The sequence below is a fragment of the Dreissena polymorpha genome, chromosome 2, assembly GCF_020536995.1.
Source record: "Dreissena polymorpha isolate Duluth1 chromosome 2, UMN_Dpol_1.0, whole genome shotgun sequence".
Lineage (NCBI taxonomy): Eukaryota > Metazoa > Mollusca > Bivalvia > Myida > Dreissenidae > Dreissena > Dreissena polymorpha.
The window spans coordinates 28,380,723-28,399,178 of NC_068356.1; the positions used below are offsets into that span (position 1 = coordinate 28,380,723).

An 18,456-nucleotide genomic window follows, 5' to 3' on the forward strand; every position below is an offset into this window, starting at 1 on the left:
TGAACAGAATGGTTAACTACTGATTCTCATTTCACCACCTCAATAATCGACCAAATCACGTCACTCGGAATGGTTAACTACTGATTCACAATTCACCAGTTCAGCACCCAACCAAATCACATCATACCATAATTGTTACTACTGATTCACATCTCAATAACACCTTAACTAACCAAATCATATCCACCAGAATGGTTCACTTCGTATTCATCTTTGGTCAGATCAGATACCCACCTACTGATTCCCATTTCATCAATACAGTGCCTATCAAATAAGATCACACCAGAATGTTAAGCTACTGATTCACAATTCTACCAATTAAATAACATCACACCAGATCATTTCGCCAACACAAAACCCGACAAAATGACCCAAACTAGTCTACTAATCAACCATTAACCAGATCATTTACCAACGAAATTGAAATTAAATATCACGAGAATGGTAACCACCTAAAACAAAAACTCAACAACTGGTAACATTCTAAGTCACATCATAGCAGCAGATTAAGAGCAAATTTACCTACAAAGTCAAATCTTTCGAGAATAGTTATTCAATAAATTGACAAACTAATTTACAACTCACCTCCAGTCATAAATAATTGTTTGTAAATACATATCAACATCTATACAACTTTCATGTTTGTATGTGTGTTGCTATTCATGCTTGTATGTGTGTTGCTATTATTTAGATATGTTATGTTCCACTTTCTGTGTAAACAACAGATTAATTTCCTTTCGAATGTTAAAGAGGGAGCAGAACAAAAATATATAAAGGTATCTGCAATTTAACCATTAGACTAGTGATATTCTAATCATTACATACTTAACTGAGTTGCTTCTTCTTGGTTTTGAAACAAAACAAAATGTTTTACATTTAAAACTTCAAAACGGTAGAGGTAGGGACAAGTATGCATTTCTTTGAAACTTATTCCAAAGTCAAATAGCTTTTATAAAATTACGGTTTCAATTTTCACAGTGACATTTTGAGCTTCAAGTATAGACAGGTATGTACAAAACATAATGTGAAATAGCAATAAAATGATTATTAATGCTGTCAAAAAATTTAAAAGAAATGTCATATTAATTTTTTTAAAGATTCCAATTGTGCAGTGCAAAACAAAAAGCAAAATGAATGATTTTATAAATATTTTTTTTCATCAGTTACATAAAAGTATCTGTTTTGGGGGCTTTCCAAATACAAATATATTATTTATTGTAAAGATATTCCTCAATAATCAAGACAAGTTTCATTTATAATTTATCTTAAATGGACTTTTTCACGTTTTTGTAAATTGACAAAATTAAAAAATGTATCCGATTGGCAAATTTTCATTTTAGTGATATGTGAGAAAACAGTAATACTGGACATTTACCATGCTCTAAAATATCCATAATATGCATCTTTTGACGATTTAAAAACCTGAAAAATATAAAGCGTTGCAACGCGAAACGATTGAATAATTTGGAAAGTTCTGTTGTTGTCGTTATAGTGTGAGATACAACGAAGATTGCTTATATAAAGTATAAAAAGTATACATCACTAATTGTATGAGCACGGATGGCCGATTGGTCTAAGCGATAGACTTTTACTCCAGTGGTCAGTGGTTCGAGCTCAGTTGAGGGTTACTTTTTTGTTCTTTAATTTTATTCTTTTTTTTTACTGGAGCTTTTTAGATCCTATGTTTACATTTATCAATATAAAGCATTTAATGACAAACTTCAATACTTGCCAAAATCTTTAAAAAGGCCCCTTTAACATCAACCACCTGAATACGAAAGAGCTCTTAGTAGAACTTAACTGCACATATAATCTTTTCGCACAAACACATTAACAAAATTTCATGTTTTAGGTCCAATTTTAATTACAATTTGTATCTGAATGCCTGGAATTAAGATGATAGGAATGGATGCTGCGATTAAAAAACAAATTCAATAAAGTTAATTTTTAAACAATGTCATTAAGAGCAGTTTCGCTTTCACCTCTCTATGTAAATACAAGAAATCAAAGATTGTATAGTGAATACGTTGTTTTCCGTTGCTTGTTAATCATTTAGAATTAACATCACTATTATTGTCGCCATATACCTATTGCATATGGAAATATATGATATATGTGTGTGCTTTTATATTGTCTAAATGTAAACACGGATGAAATCTGTGTCCACTTTGGCTAATGGCCTTCAGATTATATTTCGAAATAAAAGCGTCATGTGATGCATCTCTGATCACGTGGGTCTGCTTTTCTCTGGGATGTTTCTAGTATAATCCTGTTCCACACAATTGCGCATGCGACTTATTTACACACAATTGCGCATGTGCCAATCAAGCCCATTTGAGCTGGCAAATGACGTGCTCTGCTCCTTCATCATACAGTATCTGAAAGTATAAATCGATCATATTTAGAAGCATTGCCCTTTAGAATACAATACACAACAGTATTTCTTGCGCACCTGAAATGAACGCATTATTTTCTTTGAACTAAAACGCTATAGCTGAACTATGCCCTACCTGAAATTCTTGCCTCTACATCATACATTGAGAAAGTATGCTATAACTACACACGTTACAGCTACTTAATTAAGGAGATCACTTTCTTATATAAAATATATATATATGTTTCCAGTAGTTGTCATGCAGAGTGTAATAAATCCTTCGGTCTCCTGTGTGTTTATTATTGATCGTTAATCATTAAAATGTATATATAAGACTCTGAAAATATGCTAACCTATTTTATCACATACCATACCCTTTTTCCCATGTAATATAACCATTACATATATAGGATCTTGCATGAGTGGTCGTTTTGTATTGAATTTATTAAACGAGTCATCTTAATAAAGATAAAAACGAGGCTTGCAAAATGACCACGAATCTAAGATTCTATTTATAATATGACCAACAAATTTTCTTTTTATTTAATTCTCTTTTCGCCGTTTATTCAAATTGTAAAAGAGTTTAAGTGAAGAAATTCGGTGGAATAATGCCGTTATTTCGTCAAAAAATAACGTCATTTCACAGTTATATAACTAGTGTAATAACACCCGTGTAATAAACAATATTGAGCATTACGTTTTATCCCATTTTCACCGCGACATTGACGGTATAGCACGTTGTGGAATATACTTGCTTGTATTCAACACTGTGGAATATACCTGTCGCGTGCACGGACTACTTTTTAAATGACGTCATGCGATATGCGCTAAAATTAGGTCGATATTGTTTGGTTCATTGATCGAATTTTAAGGTCACCCATGAAAAGAAAATGTGCATATTTTGCAGAAAAAAAATATATATGACATATTCACCAAAAGAAATGTTGAAATAAAATATAAAATTACACGATTTTTGTTTTGTTATTTTTTTATTTATATTTACTTTACCACTGAATGATTTTTCATAAGAAACAAAGTCGACAAAACTTGAGCTTCAAAATTATACGACCTTCAACCTTTAAATCTAGTCATATGACATTATTTAGTGTAATGTGCATTGTTTATAACCAAAGCATATACTTTTGACATTTAACTTAAATATTAAGAATGTACAACAAGCCATACACATATCGCACAGTTCATGAATAATCTGCTATGTTTGCTTTCCTATTTAATTCACGTTAGGCATAGAGCTGTGTAAAGTATAAGATGGTAAAAATAGCACCACACTGGAATTGGGAACGTCCCATTTGTACACGGGTATTTTCTACTCATTCATCTGTTGTGTACTTGAATGTTTTCCATTCTTTGTGTATTTATATATTAGATTATTTTTTCGTACAATAATGGCATTTACCATAGATAAATAAAACAGTGTGCAAGTTTAAACATAATTATGTTTATATGCAGAAATCTGCAAATGCAACCGAGTTTACCAACGGCTATTATTAGATAAACTGCTCCGGTTCATTTGAACAGCAGTAATGTAGAGTACATGACGTAGCGTGTGACGAAGAAGAAAGTTTATCGCGTTCATAAACTCATTTGAATAAAGTGATAGAATGGCATAAGGGTCTTTATTTAACTATGCTAAAATAATTATTAATGACCCTAGATGCAAATCGTCAATTATTGAGTTAAATGGATTATTAGATGGATTTTAAAGGATAACTAAAGGTAAGATCTAGTTCTTACGTGTTTTGATTTTTGTTTGTACTTTTGTCGTTCCCTGTTCTCGGGGAAATGATTTTAACATGGGCGAAGGATGTTTCGGTTGTTTTTTGTGAAATGGGATGAATGTAGTGTGTGTGCACATTGGGTACATCTGAGCTTCTGCACTGATGTACGTTTCTTGAGGCGAGATAGCTTCTTCAGGTGTCCCCATTGCGCAGAAGAATGAATGAACATGAACAGTTATTTGAATATTGAGAATTAAAATTAGACACTGCTTGAACATAACTGTGATATTTATTTTATTTGATGTATTAAATTCCATATGTTCTAATTGTTATATACGTTATTGATTGTTACTTTGAATAGTATGTCAGATCTTTATGTTTATTCATGTTAAATTTAATATTAGTGTCGTTTAACCTATTTACCGCGAGTCAACCGGGAGGGAAAATAAACAACAATGGCGGACAGTGGTGTTGTTTTTGTTGATACCGCAGTTAAAATTGAAGGATTTTCGTCATAAAAAGGCTATTTTCCAATGAAGTTAAGTCAGATATGTTTGTCTTTTAAATTATTTATCTGATATTTGAAGATGGTTTCTAGACGCAATTGAATATTCCTTAAGTACCGCGACTCACCCGGGTTGCAGGCTACCAGAACAAATACATATATATCACTACGCATGGTTACATTTGTTAGATTTTAAGCGCTTTTATGACTGAATTAAAATTATTGTTAAGGTTATTAGATCTATTAATGTTAAATGTCACGTTGAAAAAATCAAATGGGATAAATAGAATACTAGGATTAGCGTTCTAAGCCTCGCAACATAAACTTCTCTGTATTCAACGCTAACCTAGTATTCTCTATATTTCACTCCTGGAGCGTAGGTCATGTTATAATTGTTTATTACACATGTGTAATACGAATTTTGTGTTTATTGACCAATTGCATTTAGTTATTTTGCTGAAATGACGTTGCAACGTCAAATGACGTCACGAAATGTAAACAACATTCGGGATTTATCATAATGTTTGCGTAAATATTTATTTAATTTGCTAATTTAAAAGCATGTGATAAAGAGATCTGACACGCGTTGTCATATCATACCATATTTTATTAAACTCGTCCAGGAAATTCGTTAGTAAGCTCGCCCAAGGCTCGCATAATAAAAAATTCATGAACTCTTTTAATAAAATATGGTATGATATGACAACTCGTTACAGATCCTATATTTTTTTACATGCGGATCTGAAAGTATGCTAGCCTGTTTTATTGAATGCGGATCTAAACATATAATAGCATATTTTATTGAATGCGGGTCTGAATACTCACATCGCAGCCCAGAACTGAACGCCCGCACACAGAGTTCGGCCGGAGCAAAGGCTTTCGCACTCCGACACAGATGCGACGGTGACGATGAATCCGATCGGAGTGCCGGAAAACTCGGTATTTCTCATGCGGGTATACGTGGTACCGAATCCGGATGACCCACATGCTGAAACGATTAAACGAAAAGGAAAGGTGTTAATTAATGGCGAAACAAATCATACAGTCACGCATATGTCAGTTTATATTTTGCAAGATATATCGAGCAGTTATGCTCTTGCTATATTATAAATGTATGGATATATAAATATGCCTGTTTGAAGTTTGGAAGGAATATATTAATCAATGTATTCTCGAGATATTACAATATATTATTTACTTGTATTTAAACCATTTTACATAGGATAATAGTTAACCGACGTGAAACGGTTAATTGAAAGCCGTAATATTACTAAAATAAGGTAAAGAAAATACAGCCAAGAATCAACTTCAACACAAAAAACATATTATAAGATGTCAAATACTGGGATCTGATTAAGCATTTAGAACCATGAAACCAACAACTCAGGAAAGGTCAGACAGACATATAAATTAAATCAGTACGAGTTAAACCAGACTACCCAGAGAAAGTGTAATATGTTTACTGATGCCGTGATATGAACTAAATACCGTGGAAAACGGCGGCAAATCCCAAAAGAGAACAAACACAAATATATATCAACCTCGCTCGTGGAAAATGGGATTTGATGTATGTGCGTAAAGTGTCGTCCCAGATTAGCCTGTGACGTCCACACATGTTAACAGGGACGATACATTCCATTTTTACCGAATTTTACGTTTAAATGAAGTCTATTCTTAGCGAAAATTTGGTTAAGGCAGAAAGAGTCGCCCCTGCTATGCCTGTGTGTACTGCACATGGTAATCTGGCATGACACTTCTCGCACATCCATTATGTCGCGTGGGATGACACTTCTCGCACATCCATTATGTCGCGTGGCATGAAACTTCTCGAACATCCATTATGTCGCGTGGCATGAAACTTCTCGAACATCCATTATGTCGCGTTTTTCCAGAGCGAGGCTCATATTAAGTTATACAGTGTGTGTGTGTGTGTTTTATTTAAAATCGAGTCCGGTAATCGACCCCATTCCAAACGGACACATGTATATATTTTCCCCAAATGGGAGCTAAAATTCCAAATGGAAAGTTTCCAAATTATTTTTTTATCTCAATATTTTGTTCAACTCCCGTCCATGTAAGTTCAATCTTAGTAAATATAATACTGCTGAAAAATCTTGTATTCTTAATGTTGAAGCATTTCTTAGCAAGACAGCAACAACACTTATTTCCCAAATTTAGTCATATTTTCCCAATCCAAAGGGACCCGGCCCCACTCCCAAAATGGTAAAAAACACGGTTTAATAAATTCTTACATGAAACACATGAGGAGGACGCCGAGTTGTACTTAGTGGGTGCCACACACTGGCACATTAAGTCGATGCAGCTCATGTTTGGTGTTGAGAGGCAGTTTGCGTTCGATAAACATGGCGTCTGGAATATCATCGGGCCTGTTGTTGTTGTGGATGTTGCGGCTGTTGTGGTTGTTGTGGTTGTTGCGGCTGTTGTGATTGTTGCGGTTGTTGTGGTTGTTGTTATATCTGCGTATGTTGCTGCGGCTGTTGTTGCTGTTTCTGTAACTGTGGTTGTTGTTATTGCTGTTTCTGTTGCTGGTGCTGATGTTACTGTTGTTTCAGTTGCTGGTGTTTGTGAAAGGATCGTTGTTAATTGCGCTGCTGTTGTCAAGGAAGTTGACGCGCTTGACGTTTCAGGACTACTGGTTGTCGTTGATAGATTTGATGCGGCAACTATACGAGAAAACACATACTTTATCACTTTTTACAAATTATTTTAAGTACCATAGTTTAATACCCATATGGCTATACATCAACAGCTTTTGATTTGAATAGCAGTTAGAGATTGTGTTATTGCTATTATACTATAATTTCCAAAAATTGCTTATGCATTTAAAATGTCATTCTGTATGCTGCATGTGTATTTCATGTACGCATATTTATTCTGTTCGCTGAATTACCAGTTCTCAGTACACATAATTATGATTATGAAGGTTATACTCAGAGGGGAAATAACGTGATAGTAAAGATGGCGACGCCAATTTCGAGGCAGGTATTTTTTCGCCGTTGTATACCTTTATTACTTGTATTTTTTGTTAAATGACGCTCACTTTCCAGCCATATCATCTTGAACCTTACTAGCGTTAATTTTGTGTTGATATTCGCTCTTAATCTCGACTTTAATCGCTGTGAAATTTCTGAGCGGGATGACCTAATTAAAGCTCCACTAAAAATAATTGCGTGGAGTAGAGTCGATATAAAAAGCGAATTGTATTACGAAATAAGCGCTGATCATATGTTTACTGATATGGTTGGAAAGTAAGCGTCATAAAAGAATAAAATTAATAAAGGGTAGACAACGGCGAAAAATTACTATCTTGGCATGGACGTGATTACCCCCTCTGAGTATAACCTTATCTTTCCAACAAGTGGTTTCAATCTCCACGCAGTGTTGTCGTTCCTTGCACTTACATACATGTAATGTAACCGTCGTGCAAGAGATTGCAAGTGGTTAATGTAAACGATGCATCAGTAAGGTGTAATCGACAATGTGAAGATATGGGTTTTTGATTAAATTGCACGGTCAAAGTTTCGCCAAATTATGCAACATGAAATCTAGATAAAAAGTTAGCCGAAAAATATCATGTTGCAAAAACTGAACATGCTTTCATTTGGTGCGGAAGATGCGATAACCAAAATTTCATGATAAAAATGAATTAAATAAAAAGAACCTGTATTCATTTTGGGGTTAATATTGTTAATTATTTGTTCCATTGAAATGAAAAATTTACATAATTTCACTCACGCAAGCTTTCTTGAAAATATTAATTTTCTCAAGTTACGAAGCAAAATAATTCCCGGTATTAAAAGGAGAGCAAACATTCGGTATGCATCGCCAAAGTATACGCGACACTTGAACGATGACGAATCTGAGCCATCGTTATCAAGTCGAGCATAACGTTATTTGCATTGCCTGTAAGAAAGAATAGGTCTTAGTTTAACAAGACCTTATTTTAACATGGTAAATTTAATTTTAAAAAAGGCGAAATCGGAAATAGTAATACCAACATTAATGGCGCTTTACTTTTTTTTTCATCATTGTGTAATGTTCGTAGTTTACATTCTAAACGACTTGGATCTTATAATTGGATAGTTTCGTCAATTTTAAAAAATGCACAGGCGTCAATACGCGAACAATGAATTTGATAAAGAATTCTTTATAAATGCACCTGTCTATAAATTTCAGTACATGTAGGAGTACATGCTACTTGTATTTAGTTTCAATACTAGTATCTTATATACCATCGTTCTGCGTGTAAAATATGACGTGACAGACATAGGGGCGTATCGTTATGCGTAAAAATGGTTATAAGTTTTTGTCATTTGCGTATACTTTTTGTAACATGGTATATTATGGGGTGCTAGAAATTATATTCATTCTGAATTTTATTTAAGACGAACCATCAAAATATCAATTGCAAAGCCAATCGTATAGAAATGTATTATCTTTATGTTGAGAATAAGTATGTTTAAATATCACCTTCGTACAAATGACCAGGTTTAAAAACACACGCATTTGTGACAGCAACTGCAGTATCGATGACGTAGCAATCGCTGGATGTGATGTCGAAAAAGAATGCTCTACACGTGGCATTCGACGCGCATAACCGCCCACATCTCACAATGCTGCTCCTGTGTCCATTTAACGTATACTCGGGACAAAGAGTATCCTTGAGCCGCGCGTTTTGCACGAAAACTGCATGTCCCCGTCCAACCACAAAGCACATGGAGAAGATGTAAACAAGACCAAACCACATTGCCATATTACCGCTGTAAAATGCGTTCCTATCCATTTTATTACAGAACCGAAGAGTGGCCTTCTACTGCTCTGTACAGTAAATATATACTTAAAGAAAAACTTCTCAATCATTGCATGTCGTTGTCGCACGCGGAAACCTTCCCTTTGAACTATCGAAAGCAAAAACATGTCAAAAGTATGGAAAGCCAAAGGGGACCCCCGCTAAAATACATATACTTATATAGTAAATATCGGGATTGTCATTTTTCGCGGAACTTTCACTTTCCGCGAAAAACCAATGCCAGCATGGCCATAAAACACTACATACAAATCGAAATCTAAAAAGCGCGGAACTTTCATATATTTTCCGTCGGAGCAATTATTTTTCAACCCTGTAGAAAAAGCGGGCTCAATTAATCGCGCGGAACCTTATTTATCTACTCTGTACAAATAGTAGTGTTTAAAATCGCGCGGAGATTGTAGAATGCTATTTTAAGAAGTCTATTAAAGAGAGAAAATCCAGTAAATACCAGATCCAAAAAGCGCGGAACACAAATATCGTCCGCGAAAATTAAGCATTGAATTACTGTACAAATTTCGGGTTGTTAGGTGTTAGAATCCCTAGTTACCCGAAAAATTTGATTGGATCCGATACTTAGAAATAACCAATCAGATACTTTGTAACAAATGCAACACAATCAGTGCGTTCAGTAAGTATAACGTTTCAAGATGGCGGAGCGAATTGCATGGTTATTGTTTCTACTCGATGGATTCGCAGATACTTCGGAAATAGATCAGATTGGGATCAATAACTTTATTGCATACGATCATTTACATGTATTACCTGGTTTGTATTTGTACTTTTTAATATTGTGTAAAACTATCGGATAATTTGCATAATGTTGACAATCGTTAATTAAATGAGCCGCGCTCTGAGAAAACTGGGCTGAATGCATGTGCGTAAAGTGTCATCCCAGATTAGCCTGTGCAGTCCGCACATGCTAATCAGGGATTACACTTTCCGCTTTTATGGTATTTTTAATTTCAAGGAAGTCACTCCTTACCTAAAATCAAGTTTATGCGGAAAGTGTCGTCCCTGATTAGCCTGTGCGGACTGCACAGGCTAATCTGGGATGACACTTTACGCACATGCACTAAGCCCAGTTTTCTCAGAACGCGACTGAAATAATAACTTATTGTAATGTAATGTACTTGTGTCTTGTATTCGTTCAGTTGAACATCAATATATTAATAAATTTATTTTTGTTTTCAACCTATTAATTAAAATAAGGTATTGTTTTTAATCCGTTTTTAGTTTCGTTATAGCTGACCTAGATTAAAACATTTCATCATAAATAAATGAATAAAATTATTAATAAATTTATGTTTTTATAAAATTTATATATAAATTTTGTAGGTGTGTGTTGCCAGTAATGGTTGAAGATATGCCAAACAAATTGTGCCTCTCTATACAGACAGATTTCAGGTCTCAATTTCAACTTCAAAGGTCAACATATCACTGATATCAGGTTTCTCAGCTATTGGTTTGTATTATTCTTATCCACATTGCAGCAAGAACAACTGGATAACTTAACTTTTCAATAGCTATTACATGTAATTTAAATTAATCATGTTTCTAAATCATCCACTAAATGCGGCTACATTGTAATTCTCCACTTGAAAGTGTTGTATGTTTGAAGTTTTTTGTGACAAAATCTTGGAGTAGATCTATTTTACTCCCAAACTTCCTTTAAGAAAATGCAGCCGCTGTAGTGATGGAAAATCTACTTCTTTAAAATATTTATAAGTGAATAGACCCTTTTCACAATAAGCCAATAGCGTGTAGTCAAATGATTTGCAGAATTCGAGAATGAGGCTTAATGTGTAGAGATTTCTAATAGTGCATCGCAATATTGCTCTGCTTTTGATCATTTAGCGATTTTATGATATTGCCAACACAAGTTGACTTTGTCAGAATCAGCCGTTAATTACTTAATATATACTTTCCATTTTAAGTGCCAATATATGAAATACATTTTCTTGATTAAAGTACTTGTTTGTATTCATTTTTTTTGCACAAATTCTGACACTCCAAGTATGGCTTTCAATTCTTAGTGTGTGTAAATTGACAGTCTAAAACTTATTGGATTATCTGACACTCTTTGTTTGCGCATTATTTGGGCGATCGATCAATTATTTTGTTTATTGATAGATCTTGCGTTTAAATGCCCCTGTATTCAGCACAAACCCATAACCTCGTTATGATCAGATACTGTGCAAACAATTACTAAATAACAACGTGATGTCATAAACCACAGGTTGCAGATATCTGGTCATTTGACACAATTAATGACACCTCCATGTGACCATGCCTTCTCGTGGTTGTAGCATTGCGTAGCTGTTTCTTGGAATAATTTAACGCCAAACTCTCAATTGTTGCTTTTATTGAACATAAAAGATATTGTCAACATTGAAAGTCATCTGTCCAAACAGATTGTCAGAAACTAAATACTGTATAGATATTAGCCAGTTTTATCATAATTATAAAGTGCTTTATACCTATATATTTTAAATATTTCAAAAATTTAATGCTAAACATTAGTGTCATTTTCTTCTATTTTATAGGAATTTGTCTTATGCTTGATTCAACTCTTACATGTTCAATGATTCATGAAATAGTTCACACACTAATACATCCATACCTTTGAGAATTGTAGTCTTGTAATACTTTGTATTGTATACTGCTAATTTATGACTTCGATTTGTGCAATAATCGATGTTTAGTCTTCAGACCACATTTACTCTGATGCTTATGGGTAACTCGTATTTTTATGCCCCCGGTAGGGTGGCATATAGCGGTTGAACTGTCAGTCAGTATGTCAGTCTGTCCGACCGAAAAAAAACTTTAACGTTGACCATTACTTTTGCAATATTGAAGATAGCAACTTGATATTTGGCATGCATGTGTATCTCATGAAGCTGCACATTTTGAGTGGTGGAAGTTCAAGGTCAAGGTCATCCTTCAAGGTCAAAGGTCAAAAATAATAATAAATTTTTTTTTAAGCGGCGCAGTAGGGGGCTTTGTGTTTCTGACGAACACATCTCTTGTTATTTATAAAGATTAAATATAATTTATTAATATACACTAATAGTATTAACTATTATGTCCTTGAATTATTATTTAGGTATTATAATTTTTATATAAGAATTACTTATTAATTTATTGACTTAACACAGCATGACATGTGATGGTTGTCTGTTTGCATATGTTTGACTTAATTGTAACCAGTGTCAGTTCGCATTAAAATCTTATTATTCAACGCAATTTGCATAGCAAAAGAAAATGCAGTTACACGTTCAGCCTCGTTCTGCAATTCGACGCGCCAGTTGATATGATTGATATCTTAAAATAGTATCGCCTATATAATCGGTGTTCATATTGTGAAACTGGTCTATTATTCGATTATGATTAATTTGATGAATCAAGTTAATTTTTGTTAAATGTCTGTTTAAATATTAAGAAATTTATTTTATAACAATAAAGTAATATATAGGGAATTGAGTTACCTACACATTCTTTTAAAAGAAATTTGAATTGTAAATGTATACTTCATTTATTATGCCCCCCTTCGAAGAAGAGGGGGTATATTGCTTTGCACATGTCGGTCTGTCTGTCGGTCGGTCCGTCCACCAGGTGGTCCGGATGATTACTCAAGAACGCTTGGGGCTAGGATCATGAAACTTCATAGGTACATTGATCATGACTCGCAGATGACCCCTATTGATTTTGAGGTCACTAGGTCAAAGGTCAAGGTCACGGTGACCTGAAATAGTAAAATGGTTTCCGGATGATAACTCAAGAACGCTTAGGCCTAGGATCATGAAACTTTGTAGGTAGATTGATAAGGGCCGGCAGATGACCCCTGTTGATTTTCAGGTCACTAGGTCAAAGGTCAAGGTCACGGTGACCCGAAATAGTAAAATGGTTTCCGGATGATAACTCAAGAACACTTATGCCTAGGATCATGAAACTTCATATGTACATTGATAATTACTGGCAGATGACCCCTATCGATTTTCAGGTCACTAGGTCAAAGGTCAAGGTCACGGTGACCCAAAATAGTAAAATGGTTTCCGGATGATAACTCAAGAACGCTTATTCCTATGATCATGAAACTTGATAGGTAGATTGATCATGACTCGCAGATGACCCCTATCGATTTTCAGGTCACTAGGTCAAAGGTCAAGGTCACGGTGACCCGAAATAGGAAAATGGTTTCCAGATGATAACTCAAGAACGCTTATGGCTAGGATCATGAAACTTCATAGGTACATTGATCATGACTGGCAGATGACCCCTATTGATTTTCAGGTCACTAGGTCAAAGGTCAAGGTCACAGTGACAAAAAACATATTCACACAATGGCTGTCACTACAACGGAGAGCCCATATGGGGGGCATGCATGTTTTACAAACAGCCCTTGTTTTGTAGGAATTCTGTGAAACTGTGGCACCATGTATGGTACGTGAGCGCACAATGTCTGTTGGAAAAAGGATATTGGAATAAGCAAAGGTAAATTTTATGTGAAGGAGGCTTGACAATTGCAAATATGGTTAGTTTTCTGTAAGGCTCGCAGAAAGTGGCCCTAGCCTTCATATGTAACCAAAAAGCTGAAGGAGTATTTATGAAAAATCGTGTAATCAAGTGTGCAATCTGTTACATTTTATTTATTAGCTCATCTATTTTTTTTAAAACAAAATTATGAGCTATTGTCATCACCTTGGCGTCGGTGTCCGGTTAAGTTTTGTGTTTAGGTCCACTTTTCTCATAAAGTATCAAGTATAAAACTTAGTACATTTACTTAATACTATGAGGGTACTGGGCAGGCAAAGTTAGATAACTCTGGCGTGCATTTTAACAGAATTATGTGCCCTTTTTTTACTTAGAAAATTGAAAATTTGGTTAAGTTTTGTGTTTAGGTCCATTTTAATCGTTAAGTATCAAAGCTATTGCTTTCATACTTGCAACACTTACTATCATAAAGGGACTGTGCAGACAAAGTTATGTAACTCTGACTGGCATTTTGAAAGTATTATGTGCCCTTTTTATTCTTAGAAAATTGAAAATTTGGTTATGTTTTGTGCTTTGGTCCACTTTACTCCTAAAGTATCATAGATATTGCTTTCATACTTGGAACACTCGCAAATTATCATAAGAGGACAGTACAGGACAAGTTGAATAACTCAGGTTGTCATTTTGACGGAATTATGGTCCTTTTCTTACTTAGTAACTTTGAATATATGGTTAAATTTTGTGTTTTGATCTACTTTACTTCTCAAGTACCAACGCTATTGCTTTCAAACTTCAAACACTGTCATGCTATCATAAGTTACTGTACCTGGCAAGTTGAATTTTACCTTGACCTTTGAATGACCATGACTCTCAAGGTGAAATTATTAAATTTTGCTAAAATTTCCATAACTTCTTTACAAGCCTTACAAAGCAACTGTTACCTGACATACCACAATAGACTACCCAAACCATCCCCCGCGCCCCCCCCCCCAAAAGAAAAAAGTACTTTTTTTTCATTTTGAAAGATCATCTAATAAATGACCACACCCTCACACTATACCCCCCGCCCATTTTTTTTAAACATGGCTAAAAAACACAAATATTTATTTTTATCATTTTTGAAGATAGTGTAATAAATGACAACACCACCACACTATACACCCTTCTCCACCCCACCTCTCCCTCCTTTGTGATTGAAGTATTGAGATAGGTCCCTTCAACTTAAAAAAAAATAGATGAGAGGTCTGAACCCGCAGGGCGGTGCTCTTGTAAACAATCAAATGAGACGTAACTTAGAAGCTTCACTTCATTTACTTTGTCAGGCTGGCGTAGTGGATATGGTGTTCACCTAGTGATGGGAACATTTTGGGTTCAACCCTGTTTATTAGCGGTCTCCTTATCTTCATATATACAAAGTACTGATTATTCCCAGAAAACGGACTCTAGAATGTCTTAATAAGCCTAAAGCTTTCAATGCAATCAAGCATAATTAATATGGCTAAACTCTAGCATGAATTTTACTTTTGTATTTCAGGGACTCAACATACCACAGTCATTTCAACATGTAGAGTCTTGTCAGCAATGATGGAGCAGTACATCAGATTTCCAGAATCTCGTCATGAGCTGAAGATCATTGCCTATGGATTTCATGAATGATGTAAAATGATTTGACTGTTGATGGAACACACAGTGCATGTCCTGCTTCAACATCTGAGCATAGGTCCTTGTATATCAGCAGTTTAGTTCTTCAAGAAGTCTGTGACAGTAACTTGAAATGTTTGGACATATGCCCTGGATGGCCAAGTTCTATGCATGATGCCCATTTAAATAGGAACAGCCCGGTGGCGCATTAAATGGACAATTTTTCGAATGTTCTCGTGGATTCAGCTTACCGCCTGACAAGAAAACTTGCTTTTTGTTCCGTATCGAGGCCATGGACATTTGTATCATTTGCAAAAGATACTGCGATATTTGTGCCTTTGTTCATGCTTTATAGTTGATTAACAATTGGAAGCCATAACCTGTTTTATAGGATGGTGTTAGTGGGACAATGAATTTTGTAAAGATTTAAAGAATGGAAAAGATAATTAATAGTCAAAAGAGTTCTGCTATTGTTAAGCATGCTTTATTGATTTGTAATGTTAGAAGGATAGCATTATTAACAGAATAAAATGTCCATAATTTGAATATTCTACTGTTTTCAGCAACATTTAATTTGATATAGTACAAAATGCTGCATCATGTTATATCATGATCCGTTTTGTGAACAATGACCTTTCAATGTATATTTAATAATTTGTCAATGGGTGTTACACGCATTAGCCCAAAAGGAATTGCTTAGGAGTTTTGCCACCTTCTAGAGAAAAATACTTCTCAGAAACAATTGCATTTTGGAATGTCTATGGCTAGTAAAATTTGGATTCCTTTTGGATACCCAAGGTTACCAATTTATGTTTAATGAATTTGCAATAAAAAGCTTTGACAGAACATAATGTCACAGAGTTGAACACGTGTATGGAATAAAGTGGAAGTTGATTTAATGAGTAATACACATTATATGCTTCTTTGATTAAAAGTTTGTGTTTTCACTAAAACTGCAAACATAGTAAGCTTTAAGGTATTGCAACTAAATAAAAGATTCTGATTTAAATGGTATTATTTGAATGCGCTGTCTAATACATATGAGCCTCGCTCTGTGAAAAAGTGGTTTAATGCATGAGCACTCCAGATTAGCCTGGGCAGACCGCACAGGCTAATCAGGGACGATACATAACGCACATGCATTAAACCCCTTTTTCACAGAGCAAGGCTCATAAATGTTCAATAAACCAAAGATAATCAAAAAAAAATGAGACATTTAACCCTGTACCACTCAAAAACGCACTAAGACACATTAGAGAATAAATTTAATTTAACACCTTTCTTACTATATTAAAGTTTTATAGGCTTTGTTTCCAACCCATGGATACTAATGAGCAGCAAACAGCATAAAACCTGAACAGATTGTGAGTTACTTGCAGGCTGTTCTGGTTTTATGATGTTTGCATGTAGAAATTTTTAAATTTCCTCAGAGCAGGAAAAGGTTAATAATAACACAACAGCAATTATACTAATTTTTAAGACTTCATACTAATGCAAGTAACTTGCAACTGTCTAACCAAAATCGGAGATGGTGGAGGTCAAAATTAATGGCTGTGCACCTTGAATTATCTATTCATACTCAAACAATATAATGTTGATCTACAGTATCTTGTACAGCATGCATCTAATACTACAGCCAAATTTGCTTACAAATAATATTACAAGAAACACAAGTCATTAAAGACTTAACTTATTGCATCAACCATTTAGCAGGAATAAAATATAAAGAGAAAAATTATGGCAATTTTTTTATCTGAACACACAAGTCTTGATATACAATCCCATTGCATATAAAAACGACAGTTTACTATTTCTCCGTTCTATATGTCGGCATAAAGACAAGATGGTATTCACTGTGCAATAAAACACAAGCAATCATATTACAATTGCTTTTAATTATATGAACTGTACCTTCACTAACATTCAAGAATTTAAATATAAATACATGATGAAAGATGAGCTTTTTCTTGTCTTAAAATAACTTGATACTTTGCAATGACCAAACAATACAACTCAACATACAAATTATCCAACAAAATATATTTTAATGACACAATATTTTTATTCAACAATAGGAATAGCTTAAGGTTGTAACGTATTACACTAAAGTCACAGTGTCAATCTAAGCAAAGAGTAGAATCATAAAGAGATGTCCACAACGGATGATGTGCAAGCTGGCTCTGACTCAGATTTCCACATCAGTTGATGTGCAAGCTGGTTATTACAAGGATGTGAACAACCGATGACGTGCAAGCTCTAAGACAGATATCCACAACAGAGAATGTCCTTGCTGGCTCTGACTAATGTCCACAAGTAAATAACATGCAAGCTATATCTGACTGATGTCCTAAACATATGACGTGCAAGCTGGCTCTAACACAGATGTCCACAACAGATTACGTGCAAGCTAGCACTTACACGGATGTCCACAACAGAGGATGTACAAGCTGGCTCTAATACTGATGTCCAAAAGAGATGACGTGCAAGCTGGCTCTTACACGGATGTTCACAACAGATGACGTGCAAGCTAGCACTAACACCGATGTCCACAATAGAGGACGTGCAAGCTGGCTCTAACACCGATGTCCACAACAGATGACGTGCAAGCTGGCTCTGACTCGGTTGTCAACAGCAGATGTCAGATGGGCAAGCTGGCTCTGCCTCAGGTATGTACACAGAAGATGATGTTCAAGTTGGGAACAGTGCTACAGCTATAAAATACAAACACCATGTTTCATACTATCATATTATTTTACTACATGTATTTCTTCTACAATACAGAACATTATACTCATTATTTGCATTCTGCTATTGATATCTTAAGGTTTACCAGATGCTTTGTGTGAAGATAGTTCATAACAGAAATTAGCCGAAA

The 18,456-nt window shown here is 34.8% G+C and overlaps 1 long non-coding RNA gene across 1 annotated transcript; it reads left to right on the plus strand.

Annotated features, from left to right (window-relative positions):
* The first annotated feature begins 10,077 nt into the window (after positions 1 to 10,077).
* Positions 10,078 to 16,111, plus strand: LOC127866377 (uncharacterized). Its single transcript, XR_008042972.1, has 4 exons — positions 10,078 to 10,214; positions 10,785 to 10,896; positions 13,860 to 13,940; positions 15,475 to 16,111. It is a non-coding gene; the product is annotated as an uncharacterized LOC127866377 (long non-coding RNA).
* The last annotated feature ends 2,345 nt before the right edge of the window (positions 16,112 to 18,456 follow it).